This window comes from Mesoplodon mirus (assembly GCF_964341445.2).
Source record: "Mesoplodon mirus genome assembly, chromosome: 19".
NCBI lineage: Eukaryota > Metazoa > Chordata > Mammalia > Artiodactyla > Ziphiidae > Mesoplodon > Mesoplodon mirus.
Window position 1 is genome coordinate 17,681,165 of NC_138995.1, and position 14,418 is coordinate 17,695,582.

General features: G+C 45.7%; 1 protein-coding gene across 4 annotated transcripts in view; it reads right to left on the minus strand.

The window, feature by feature from the left end:
- The window catches only part of NFAT5 (nuclear factor of activated T cells 5), a 207,033-nt gene extending 196,177 nt beyond the window's left edge, over positions 1-10,856 (minus strand). For 3 of the 4 annotated variants that reach the window (XM_082606980.1, XM_082606977.1, XM_082606971.1), the window contains exons 1-2: positions 8,354-10,856; positions 579-653 (exon numbers count right to left, since the gene is read on the minus strand). The gene's annotated coding sequence lies outside the window, so the exon portion shown is untranslated. Of the gene's footprint in view, positions 1-578; positions 654-4,558; positions 4,732-8,353 lie in introns of those variants that run through there. The other variant, XM_082606979.1, reaches the window with a different exon arrangement.
- Positions 10,857-14,418: the final 3,562 nt, after the last annotated feature.

Below are 14,418 nucleotides of genomic sequence, written 5' to 3' on the forward strand. Positions count from 1 at the left end.
CTAGTGGTTACTGTAATAACACAGAAAACGTTTCCATTATTGCAGAAAGTTCTACTGGACATCACTGGTCCAGATGTGATGTTTTATTGATGTTAATTATTGTTATTTTGGGGTAGAGCAATTTGGGGTGATTTTCCTTTTTATTGCATTTCTTGACCCCTTTATTTTATTTATTTATTTATTTGGCCATGCTGCATCGCTTGTGGGATCTTAGTTCCCTGACCAGGGATTGATCCCAGGCCCCAGCAGTGAAAGTGCCAAGCCCTAACCACTGGACGACCAGGGGACTCCCTCTTGGTCCCTTTATAATGAGCATTTATCAATTATTGTTTTACATATATCATGTTTAAAAGCTTTCTCCTCTTTGGAAAGGTGTACCTCGTGCCCACTGGCCCCCTGTAGGTATGTCTGATTATGGGAAAACTTCAGAGCCCTTATGTCTGGTCATTGGGTTTGAATTCTAATTTCCAAATTAGAGCTCCAAAAAAGTTGAACTAAGAATCTCTATTCAAATTTACTTACATATGCATAAAGAAATTCTGGAAGGATACAAAAAAAAAATTAAGAACATTACTTACCTAAGGCATGCGAAGTGGGTGTCTTTGCAGATAAGGACAAGAATGGGAAGGAGATTTTCCATGTGAATGTATCACCTATTTAAAAATAGATTAAAAATAACTTTAAAATATATCTCATTAAATTACACAAATAGCATATGATTGTAAAAAAAAAATTAATAGTAGACAGTAAAATTCCTTTTCCCGAAGGTTATTAACGGCAGGTTTGTGAGAATCCTTTCAGACTTGGGTCCGTTATGAACAATCACACATAATATCTTTTTTGTATGAACAGGATCACGGGCACTTATGCTCTGCAGCGTGCTTCACACATCTCTAAAATGTTATTCTGTCAGTGTGCTTTCATTCCTTAGGCATCACCAGAGTCCTACGTCCCTTCCTGTTGATGACAGCTGGAAAAAGTGGGGTTTTAAAGCTCCAGGACTTTTTTCTCTTATGTCTCCAGGTGGCCCTTGATAACACCTCCACGTCTCCTTTGAAAGCCCGTGTGTCAGACCCGTTTCCAGATGACAGCAGAGCTGGCATCAGTCGGTCCAGGTCAGTCCCATCCTCACGGACGTTGCAGCTTCAGTTCCCTTACTTCTCACCCTCTCCCTTCCTCAGGTGTCTCCTTGTCTCCACCGTTCCCAGGCAGCAGGGCGTGAAGGGAGTAAGAGCATTTCCAGGTGGAGTCTCGGGGCAGGGAAGAGGCAGGGACATGGGGCACGAGTCACCTCCAGGTCCCCTTCTTCTTCTCCACGCAGCCAGTAACAGTCCCCTTGCTTCCTCCTCTTTTTTTTTTTTTCCCTTTATTTGTTTGGCTGCGTCGGGTCTTAGTTGCAGCACACGGGGTGTTTTGTTGCAGCACGGGCTCTTTGTTTTGGTGCGCGGGCTTCTCTCTAGCTGTGGCCTGCAGGTTTTCTCTCTCTCGTTGTGGTACGCAGGCTCCAGGGCATGTGGGCTCTGTAGTTTGCCACACGCAGCTTCTCTAGTTGAGGTGCGCATGCTCAGTAGTTGTGCTGCGCGGGCTTAGTTGCCCTGCAGCGTGTGGGCTCTTAGTTACCTGACCAGGGATAGAACCCATGTCCCCTGCATTGGAAGGCAGATTCTTTACCACTGGGCCACCAGGGAAGTCCCCTTGCTTCCTCCTCTTGTCCACCCCCAGTTCCAAATCCACTTGCAGCCCCTACTGTGCTGGACACATTCCTGAACCTTACTTGCATCTTTTTTTGCAATTCTGTGATGGGTTTCCCACATTGACCTTGGAGAGTCCGTTCCACACTCCTCCTTGGGTGCACCCTTGTCCATATCTCCCCCAGGAGGGGAATAAGTGAGTAAGGGGCATTTCCAGAGGACTGGGTGGGCCTGGAGTAAGTGTGGAAAAAAGTGGAGGTGAAGGGTATGAGTCACCTACAGGAGTCACTGGTGCTCTTGGAAGTCGCCCAATACCTGGACCTAAGAGAGAAATCCCAGTTCTGGGGGGGGGGGGGGGGGGGGTGTGTGTGTGTGTGTGTGTGTGTGTGTGTGTGTGTGTGTGTGTGTGTGTGTGTGTGTGTGTGTGTGTGTGTGTGTGTGTGTGTGTGTGTGTGTGTGTGTGTGTGTGTGTGTGTGTGTGTGTGTGTGTGTGTGTGTGTGTGTGTGTGTGTGTGTGTGTGTGTCCCCCACTTCCCCCAGAGGCCCAGTAACTGGCCCAGACTCTGATCCGGGCCTCAGAGGACTGGAACCAGCAAATCCACAGAGACATAAAGTAGACTAATTGTTGCCAGGGGCTAGGGTTGGGGGGATGGGAAATGCCTGTCAATGGGTACAGGGTTACTTTTTGGAGTGATGAAATGCTCTGGCTAGTGATGATGGTTGCTCTGTGAACATATTAATAATCACTGAATTGTACACTTTAAAAGGTTGAATTTTATGGAATGTGAATTGTGTCTCAATAAAAAAAGTAATTTAGAGGGTTGCAAATCTACTAAGATATAATTTACATGCACTAAAATGCAAACTCCCATCTTAATGTGGAGTTCAATGATTTTTGACAAGAACCCCCATGCTGCCACCACCACTCTAATCAAAATACAGAACATGTCCATCACCCCAAAAGTTCCCCTGTGCCCCTTCAGCATTTTTTTTCAACAACACTGAATAGAGTAGAAACTATCAGAATTCATCACACATAGGGTACTAGTTCATAAAATTTACATTGTAGTTATATTTAAAGATACACACACACACATTATAGGGTTGTGATATGAGTCACAGTCAAGAGGACTGAAAGTTCCTATTGAAACATGCACCATGGAAGGCGTAAGGGGGTCGTGGCAGAAATGTTATGCACTTGCTCTGAGGGTTGCTATGCGGCTGGGTTGTCTGCTCAGCACTTACATGCATCATCTCATTCAAGCCTTACAGCCACTTTCTATGATGTGCCTCATCACCTCATTCTGAAGATGAGGAAACCAAGGCTTCATGATCTCTGCTGGAAGCCAGATCTGACTTCAAAATTTACTGCCCATAATGCCTCAGTTTTCTCTTTATGGGTTTATAATTCCAGCTGAAATGTCAAATCCTGGAGGATGAAGACAGTATCTGTCAACCTCAGATACTGTCATTCAAGAACAGCAAAACAATAAGAAGATGAAGAGAAAAAAAAGAGGACACAGTCCTCCCTGCATGGAGCTTGCAGTCGAGTCACAGGTGTGCACACCCACCAGAGAGCTTGAAGCACCAAAGACAGGAACACAGTGTCATGTTTCTCTCTGTAACCCTGCGTGTAACCCTGGGTGTGATGGGCTGGCTTTTTCTGTGTCCAGTTGCTGGGAATGTTGCCCCAGCCTTTCTCTGAGACACTCCTGGGCAGTCAGACCAGGTGGACCCTGCAAGGCCCATTCCCTTCTGGGTTGTTCTGGGAAGGCTCAAGACCTGAAGGAGTGCTCGTGACACAAAGAGTCCTGAGGCTGCAAGGACCCCAGACCAGGGGTCTTGTTGGAAACACTGGAGCCCTCCAGAGCCCTCCTACCAAGCACTGGCCGCAGAGCAGCAGGGGGAGGATTACAGCACATAATTCAACATTAGGGTTTTTGTCCCTGAATTGCACCTCCATGATACACTGGTAGCCACCATCAGTCTCTCATTTCAAGAAAGTCAAGCCAGATGGCATAAATCCTACCTTCCAGTTAGCCCTAATTGATTTCACCCTTATTGATTTGTTGCTAGTTAATGAGCCTGTTTATCTCAAGACCCAAATCCTTCTTTCCCCCTTAGATTCTCTGGCATCATTAAATCTTTTAAACATTAGGAAATGTCTTTATTATTTTTAGGGAACGTCTTTAAATGCTAGTCTTGGACATCACTGTATTCAGCACACTGCATATTCTAGAAAAGTCAGGGGACCCCCAACAGAGACCAGTTTTCATCCAAGGAGTAGCTAAAACCCTGGAGTCTCGAGGTTACTAGGGCCTTCTCAGTGTGTTCACCTGGGATGGTGTGTAAAGACTTGGAATCACACAGACCTGGATTTGGATCCCAACTCTGTCACTTGTTAGCTGTGACCTTGTGCAATATACCTAACCTCTCCGAACATCAGTTTCCTCATCTCAAAAACAAAACAAAACAAAACACCCCAGGAGCCTTGTAGGGTTACTGTGGGATTAGATGAGATCAAGGTATGCAGTAGGCACCTAATACATACCAGCTCTCCTCCCCACCTCCTGCCTGCCAAGGAGATTAACATTCTGCAAAGACAAAAACAGCCAAGCAACTTTCTGTAAAGGAGGATTTATATCTTCGTTCTTGTTTTTCCTGAAAGGGCACGAACAGGAAACCTTGCACTGGTAAGAACACCCTAACTCTGGTGCTTCCGCGCAGTAAAGTAAGGTTCCCACGGGGTCTTAACCGCTGTGCATTGTCATATATTATGTGATATGAACCAAGTGTGTTCACTGGAAAACGGTTGTCTTGCCATCTGTACGGCCACCAAGAGGTCCGAGCCACCATCTCCCACTCACCTGGATCATTCGTCAGCCTCGTACTGCTCCCTCTTCCGCTCTTGCTCTCCCAGAAGACACTTCTTTCCACGGAGGCCGGTTCTCAAAAATGCAAATCCAATCACATCAGACGCCTGCTCCACACTCTCCGTTGTCTTTTCTGCAAAGCCCGACGCCGTCCATCCGCGCTGCCTACCTCTTCCGTCCCAGCCCCGACCTCCCCTCTCCCGGAAGCTGCACCAGCCGCACGTGTTTTCCATGTCCTTAATCAGCCCAACCGGTTCCAGCCTCAGGGCCTTTGCAGCTGCTCCCTCCACCCGGAGCTCTCCTCCTCCTCCCAATGGATGCTTCATTTTCAATACGCAGGTTTCAGCTCCAAGGCACCTTCTCAGAGATATCTTCTTTGATCGTGTCCCCACCGCCTTCACATCCATCACTTCACCCTATTTTATTTTCATCCTTGCGCTTGCCGCAAACTAAAATTCTCTGGTACCTTGTCTGACTCACCGTGCACCCTGGTGCCTAGAACAGTGCCGGGCACAGGACAGGGATGTAATTCGTGCCTGTTAAATAAATTAACCCAGGGAATTCCCTGGTGGTCCAGTGGTTGACTCCAAGCTCTCACTGCTGAGGGCCGGGGTTCAATCCCTGGTCAGGGAACTAAGATCCCACAAGCCACGCGGTGAGGCCAAAAAAAAATTGTCTTGCCATTTACAGTATAAATCAATGATCTTCAGGATGATCTCTCCTCATATTAGAGCTTCTAGTGTGTAAGTGTCTAGACAGTCTTTTATTTTTGGCATTTTTGGCAAAGTGACTTGCTTCTGGAATTTAACAAAACCAGACAACGCCTGTCTCCCTAGTCTCATCCAAAGCTGTGCCACCTCTTCTAGAATCTGCCGAGACTCTGGCTGCCCGGCTCCTCCATAATAACCAGGCACGGATGAGACAGAGATTTTACAAATCCCACTGGAATATTCTGCTGCCTGAAAAATTGGAGCACCAGTGGACTGGAGACTTGAAACTGGAGACAGCCCAAATCTAGCCAGAGTCCCTGCTCCTCAGTGGGCTGGATACATGGGATTAATTCAGGCAGGAGCCAGGCAAGAAATGCTGGCCCCTGAGGACAGCTAAGAGAGGGAATTTTAAGATCCAGATGGAAAAGAAAGCTGGGGCAGGGGGTGAGGGGTCGTGGGGTAGGGAGGACCTACCCCTCCGCAACCCAGGGGTTCTGAACCTGCTAGGACTGATATTAAATATTAAATTGGGGGTATTTATGTGCATGAGTATGTATGTACTTTTGGGGAAGAGGGTTCATAGTTCTTACCAGAGTTGCAATAGGGTCTATGCCCTGAAAGGTTAAGAACCATGGATCTGGAAGGCATGCAATTAGGTTAGCAAATCATCATCCTAAACATGACCTGAGCCGAGACAATCACGAGAAAGGAAAAGTGCTTTGTGCTCCAAAGAAAACAAAAGCTATTTCCAACAGGAATTGGCTGTCACATTCTCTGCACTTGGAAAAAAAATCAACAGAGCATCCGCCCAGCCTGTCCAAGGCCCATCCCTAAGCCCAGGTCTCCGGGGAAGGCTTCGAGCCTTTGTTTTCCAGTCTGTGGGCAACTGGCTGGGCAGAGAGCCAGAGGGGAGAGACCTTTATGGAAGAAAATACAGAAGCGTGCCATGTTGTGTGGGCTAGAAGCACCCGAAGGTGCTGACTGAAAGTGATGACTGCTACCGCAGGACCCACTAGGTGAGAAAGAATGTGCTAGTTGAGATTCAGTTCTCTCCTGACCCTTTGACTTGGCTCCAGCCACGATGTTGGGCCTGCTTTTTCCTCTGGGTGCCCTGGGCACCACAGTATTCATCACGGGCCTCAGTGCCTTTCTAAGTAGATTTTGGACCCTTTAGGGGTGGCAAGCCCACTTTTCTCCCTATGGCCACCCCAGCTATCAGACTGGAGCTCCTGCCTATTTAAGGCTATGTGTCACATCTGGTGTTCAGAAGGGACACTCCCTTCCCCTGCCCTTCTTGCCTTTGTAAGGGGAGGACCTGGGACGTGGCAGAAGGCCCAAAAAACGCTGGAAGGAGCCCCACAAGCAGGCGGGCGGGCTGGGAGCCAGAGCGCTGTGCCAGCACTTGGTGTAACCTCCAGTGAGGGTGCAGTCCACGCACGTCCTGGCTTCTGAGAGGCAGGCACTGGGTGTCAGCCCACAGCCATCACCTCTCCTGCTCAGCCTCTCCATGAGCCCTGCAGAGTCTCGCTCAGCCTTGTTATTCTTTTGCGTTAGTACAGGGTCTATCTTTAATATATCCCAGTGAGGTTTCTTGATTTCCTCCCCCAAATCTGATTCTCCTCCAAGCTTCCCCATCTCAGCCTATGGCACCTTCATCACCTTGGGGCTCATCCTTCAGGTCCCAGCTAAAGAGCACCTTCTCCTTGGAACGACCTTCTCAGGAACCAAATCTAAAGGTCTGCCCCCCTGCCCAGCACCACCAGCCACCCCCCCAACAAGATGCCCTCCTTCATGTCATTCTGTTTGTTGATCACATTTATATTTACATTTCTATTAAGATATAATTCACATACCGTAAAATTCGCCCTGCTAAGGCACACAATTCAGTGATTTTTCTTTTTTTTTTTTGCAGTACACGGGCCTCTCACTGTTGTGGCCTCTCCCGTTGCGGAGCACAGGCTCCGGACGTGCAGGCTCAGCAGCCATGGCTCATGCGCCCAGCCGCTCCGCGGCATGTGGGATCTTCCTGGACCGGGGCATGAACCTGTGTCCCCTGCATCAGCAGGCGGACTCTCAACCACTGCACCATCAGGGAAGCCCCCAGTGATTTTTGGTATATTCACAAATTTGTGAGACCATCTTCATCATCTCAAAAAAGAACCCTTACCCATTAGGCTCACTCTCCGTTTTCCCTCCTCCCAGCTCCTGTTAAGCACTAATCTACTTTCTGTTTCTATGAATTTGCCTATTCTGGACATTTCATATAAGCAGAGTGATATGTGACTTTCTGTGTCTGGCTTCTTTCACTTAGCATAATGTTGTAGCATATATAAGTGTTTCATTCCTTTTTATGCTGAATAATATTCCATTGTAGGTACAGACCACATTTTGTTTATCCATTCATCAGCCGATGGACATTTGGGTTGTTTCCACATTTTGGCTATTATGAATAACGCTGCTATAAACATTCATGCACAAGTTCTGTGTGAACATATGTTTTCAATTCTCTTGGGTAGATACCTAGGTGTGGAATTGCTAGGTCACATGATAATTCTATGTGTAACTTTTTGAGGAAGGATTCTGTGTTTTAAATGTGTGTCCCACAGCACTATACAGTACTTTCTTTATCTAGTAGCCCGAGGTATGGGCATCTGCATGGAAAAAAGCCCACACTGACAAGGATGTGGAGCAAAGGAAGTCTCAGGCATGGCAGGTCTTCTCCTACTTACACATCTAAGAGACACCCTTGCACATATGCACTAGCATATACAAACAAGGATGCTCCCAGTCATACTGTTGGCCAAAAATAGGAAATAACCCAATGTCCATTCACAGTAGCTTGCATAAATACATTGTGGACTATTCATCAAAGAAAATAAATGAACTACAGCTACACATCACAGCATGGATGAGCCTCACAGTGTTGAAAGAAACAAGTCACAAAGAAAATATGTACAGTACAATTTCATTTATATAAAGTTCCAAAACAAGTAAAATGAAATCATGTGCTTTAGGGATGCAAATGTGGGTAGAAAAACTATTAAAAGTTATTTCAACCAAAAAACAGGATATTGGTTACCTCTGGCAGGGAGAGCGGGAGGGACACAGGCAGGTCTTCTGAAGGGCAGCCAATTTTCTAGTTCTTGTCCTGGGTGACGAATACACCAGGGTTCACTTTGAATTGTTTTTAACTGTACATAGGTACTTACTTACTCACTATTCTGAAAGTTTCAATTTACAATTCAAAGAAGAGACAGAGGACTTCCCTGGTGGCGCAGTGGATAAGGATCCACCTGCCAATGCAGGGGACACGGGTTCGAGCCATGGTCCGGGAAGATCCCACATGCCGCAGAGCAACTAGGCCCGTGCGCCACTACTGAGCCTGAGCTCTAGAGCCCATGAGGCACAACTACTAAGCCCACATGCCACACTACTGAGGCCCACGCACCTAAAGCCCATGCTTCACAACAAGAGAAGCCACCGTAATGAGAAGCCTGTGCACCGCAATGAAGAGTAGCCCCCGCTCGCCACAACTAGAGAAATCCCGTGCACAGCAACAAAGACCCAATGCAGCCAAAAATAAATGAATAAATTTAAAAAAAAAAAAGAGAAGAGACAGAACCCAGATCTAGGGGTCAGGACACCTGGATTCTAGATCGGGTTACCACCAAAGAGCTGTGTGACAGAAGACATTATTTGTCTCTCTGCCTCAACTTTCTTAACTCTAAAATGGGAACAATAATAACAACTGACACTTATTCAGGACTTACTGTTCCCAGGTACCGTGCTAAGTGTTTTCACATGTGTCATCAGTTATTAGTAATACATCCCACGAGCATAAGAAACACATAACTGAAGCCAGCTTAGGCAAGAAGTATTAACATGTTTGCAGAAATGGCCTCTAGAACCTAAAGGCAGGGTTCTAAAGGCAGCGGGGAACAGACTCTGGGGACTCTGTCTTTTATTGCTGCTTTTCCCTCTGGAACTGTTGCATACTTCTCTTCTGCTATAAACTGGTTGTTTTTGCATCTCACTCACAAGTCCCAGGTTTATATCTTCTGCATTCAAAACACCGGACAGACTAAGCCTGGCACCTCTCACTACAAATTACAAAGTTCGTTGGGAAAAGAATTCTTACTGCTTTAGTTTGGATCCAGCCTCTGCTCTGATCCAATGAACTGTGGCCAAAGGGCAGCGTCATACCACACAAAAAGCCTGCCAGGGACGAATATCATGAAACTGGGGACTATGGATGGTTGGCAGTTCAGCCCGTGGAAATTTAACTCTGTAGAGATGTATATTCCTAAGAGCGCAGCTCCTAGAATGGCAGGGAGAGTAGAAGAACTGACAACCCAACATCAACTGTTATTTCATCTACTCTATATAACAACCCAGTGAGGTACTGTGAACATCCCCATTGTATGGATGAAGAGACTAAGAATCAGATTAGAGTCAGGGGTTTCCCAACAGCAGCACTGTTGACATTTTGGCCTGCACAGTTCATTGTGGTAGGGAGCTATCCTGTGCATTGTGGGCTGTTTAGCAGCATCCCTGGCCTCTACCCACTGGATGCTAAGAGCACTCCTCCAGTTGTGACGATCAAAAACATCTCCATATGTTCCCAAATGTCCGCCAGAGGTGAGAAACACTGACACAGGCGGAGTAAATTTCACAACACCGCTCCACGGGTAAGACAGAGATAGGATTCAAATGCAGGTCTGTCTGACTCTAAAGGCTTCTTTCTCTTAGTCACTGTCTCTCTTATGATCGTATCTAAATTACCTACCTCATAAGGTTTAGTGAAGATATATTGAATGTGCAAGTGCCTTGAAGAGTTAGGGGGAGCAGAAATAAATTATGTCTCCACATTCTGATGAGCTTCCAGTTCTGTGGATTAATATGACCCCTCAATCAGGACAGGGCTCTACAGCGCTAAGGAATTTGAATTCCATGGGTCTGACCACCAACCAGATTCCCCATTTAGTATCGTGATGTGATTACTCTCCAAAGTCTCTCCCCTCATGAGGACTGACATTCCCAATGACTTTCATTCCCATGTCCAATTCCACTCTCCAACCTACGATTTACGGTAACTTTTATTTTTTCCTTTGTTTTTTTTTTTAACAGTAACTTTTCTAACCTGGTTTTCCTCTAGTGGTGCCGAGTCTTTTTCCAGATAATTTGGTCCCTAAAGCCTATATATTCTTCTTCCACAAACAACTAACTGAACATATTCCATCTCTTCCTCCATGAACTAGAGTTCTTAACCTAGGCTGCATGAGGTTCCATGGTGCATTTACCAAACCCCAGTGGTTTCCCTGGAGTGGACCCTCCCATAACCAGAACACCTCTCTGAGAATGTTGCTTGACCAAGCCCTACGTGGACAGACACCAGCCTGTTAGTTTTCATTTTGGTTTGTTTCTTTATATATTTATTAAATTTAATTAATTAATTATTTTTGGCTGCGCCAGGTCTTAGTTGTGGCAAGTGGGCTTCTCTCTAGCTGTGGCGCATGGGCTTAGTTGCCCGCGCCATGTGGGATCTTAGTTCCCCCGCCAGGGATCAAACCCACGTCCCCTGCATTGGAAGGCAGATTCTTTACCACTGGACCACCAGGGAAGTCCCTTCATTTTGGTTTTTAATAGTCATTGTGACTGAATTCTAGAAATGATGAAGTCCTTCATCTGCAAGGCAGTGAGGCCCTCCCATCGGAACCCTAAGGGAAAACATTTTGGCTGAGATTAGAGAAGGCTGGCCACACACTAGTGACAGAGGGTCTTTACAATGAGCTTCTGTAAGTCTATCAAAGAAAGCACATCCCTACAGCTGAGTTTGGCTGCCGAATAAAATGACAAGGATATGTCATTCATATCCTTCCAGTCAAGATATAAACAGTCTGTTTGGAGGTCTGGTTACAATATAGTATCTTTTAGTAAACTTTTTTTTGTAATTGAAGTATAACCTACATGCAGAAAAGTATACAAATCATAAGTCTACAGCTCAATGAATTTACCCTGAAGTAAACACACCCATATAACCACCACCCAGATCAAGAAATTACCAACATTCCAGAAACCCCTCTCAGGCCCCCTCCCAGTCACTATCTTCATCCTCTCCTTAAATGTAACCACTCTAATTTTAATTTTATGACCTGCATATTTTTTGTGTATCTGATGGCCCAGATAATTATCTCTGGAAGCCAGAGTTAATCAGAAGCTGGAAGGACTGTTTCCCTATGTGTCATTCCTCTTAAGAATAGTTTACCAGGGCTTCCCTGGTGGCGCAGTGGTTGGGAGTCCGCCTGCCAATGCAGGGGACATGGGTTCGAGCCCTGGCCCGGGAAGATCCCACATGCTGTGGAGTAACTAAGCCCGTGTGCCACAACTACTGAGCCTGCGCTCTAGAGCCTGAGAGCCACAATTACTGAGCCCACATGCCACAACTACTGAAGTCTGCATGCCTAGAGCCCATGCTCTGCAACAAGAGAAGCCACTGCAATGAGAAGTCTGTGCACAGCAACGAAGAGTAGTCCCTGCTCACCGCAACTAGAGAAATCCCGCGCGTAGCAACGAAGACCCAATGCAGCCAAAAATGAAAGAAAAGAGGGAGGGAGGGAGGGAGGGAGGGAAGGAAGGAAGGAAGGAAGGAAGGAAGGAAGGAAGGAAGGAAGGAAGAAAGAAAGAAAGAAAAGAAAGAAAGAAAATGCATGGTAAGAATAGTTTATCAGCAAGGATGCTTCCAGCTGCAAGTAATAGAAAACCCAACTCAAATGGCTTAAACAATAAGGAAATTTATGATCTCCACACAAATGGAAGCCTGTTGCAGGGTGTGCTTCAGGGTTCATTGCATCAGCAGCTGGAGGTAACAAAGTCTCATGTTCTCTCATTCTCCACTCAGCCACCTTCGTGTTTGCTTCATTCTCAGGCTGGAAGCAGGGCAGCCATAGCAGTTATTTCTGTGGCTCTGGAGAGGAAATTTCTTCCAGAGGTTTCATGCCACTGGTAAGAATTGGGTCATATATGTAACCATGTGAAATAGAACTGTCCCAACTGTCTCAGACTTACCATCTGGGATAGGATGGATGTTGAGAAGCCCACCCCAGTGCTCCCTACAGAAAGCCACAGAATAAAAACAGAAAACGTCTGGCTCCTCTAATGTATAAACATGCTTTATACTGATAAATGGTAACAAGGGTCATAAACAGGGGAGATTTGTGGCTGAACATACTGTTGGAGATTCAAGGTTAGAGGTAAGTAACTCTCTGGGAGGAGAGAATAAATTGACCGTGGCAAAATAAACACAGCCGCTCCTGTCCCCCCCTCTCCTGAACGTCAATGATCCTTCCTCCCTGAATTGCCCATTTGGGCACTGAGTCATAAACATATTCTTTAACGTTATTGGGATAGTGTCTGTTACCAGTGATGTTAAGCACAGAACACAATGTTTCAGTATACTCTTAGTATACAAATCCTGCCCCTTTACAAATCACATGATGGCAGGCAGGGCACATGGAGCCCATCATTTATTTTATTTTAGTGTTTTTAAAATTTATTTTTGGCTGCATTGGGTCTGCGTTGCTGCACGTGGGCTTTTCTCTTGTGGCGAGGGGGGCTACTCTTCGTTGTGGTGCGCAGGCTTCTCATAGCAGTGGCCTCTCTTGTTGAAGAGCACGGGCTCTAGGCATGCGGGCTTCAGTAGTTGTGGCACATGGGCTCAGTAGTTGTGGCTTATGGGCTCTAGAGTACAGGCTCAGTAGTTGTGGTGCACGGGCTTAGTTGCTCCACGGCACATGGGATTTTCTCGGACCAGGGCTCGAACCCTTGTCCCCTGCATTGGCAGGTGGATTCCCAACCACTGTGCCACCAGGGAAGCCCAACCCCGTCATTTAAATGCTACAAAGTGAGTCATGGCTCTTCAGAACACTCCAGTTCCTTCAGTCACCTAGAAGATACCCCAGCCATTCAGTCCCCCTAGATGTTTGAATATTCTCTGCAACACCAATTTTTGAATAAAAATGATAAGACACTCATATATATACATATGTATTAATATTCACTTGCTTACAGTAGCTGGGAATGTAACAGGTTTACATCCCTTTTTTCAATGTGCTAGTCACGTATTATTCCAACACAGATGAATACCTGTTGGTAAAATCTATCATCAAAGAAGATCTGGGGGGCTTCCCTGGTGGCGCAGTGGTTGAGAGTCCGCCTGCCGATGCAGGGGACACGGGTTCGTGCCCCGGTCTGGGAAGATCCCTCATGCCGCGGAGCGGCTGGGCCCGTGAGCCATGGCCGCTGAGCCTTGCGTGTCCGGAGCCTGTGCTCTGCAACGGGAGAGGCCACAACAGTGAGAGGCCCACGTAACACACACACACACACACAAAAAAGAAGATCTGGGTAGGTAAGCTATACACATCAGTGAAAAACAATCACAATAATGGGAGATACAAGAGTGATATTTTTATGTTAAGTGGTAAAACATGTATGTCTGTGGATGACAGGACAGATAGATTTCAAAGATAAGGTATTAATTACACTGTATATGTATATACATTTTATATACATAAGTGTATATGTACTAATAATTTTATATTGTTTGAAAAAAAGGTCTCCAAATAATCATTCATAGTGGATAAATACACAACTGATAACATTCTTAGCACCATCAAGAAAGGATGAATACAAGGGTAATTCCAACTGAAGAGTAAAAAACCCAGCATATCCTTCAGAAAAATATTTGCCACAAAACTAACACTCTTGAGGAAATTTTTTCTCACAGATGTTTCTAATTTTAATTGCTACTATATTTTACAAGGCAACATATCAGCACAAATATTAAACTATCTAATATGCAAAGTTCTAATATGAGAAAGTACATCACTATAACACACTAGATCTCAATGGGCCTAAACACCCTCATGTTTCAGAAAATGTACTCTTTTTACTGGAGTAAAAATATAATACCCTGTGAGTATCAATCATTTTAGTTGCATTTTTGATATCCAACAGCCATCCAATATCCCCTGGATGTCTGAACATTCATTCTTGTTAGAATTCCAGTTTTCTCAAGAATGACACAAGGCAAGTTTTACTATTCCCTCTTATGTCAACTGGGAATGTATCTTATTTATAATCCAATAT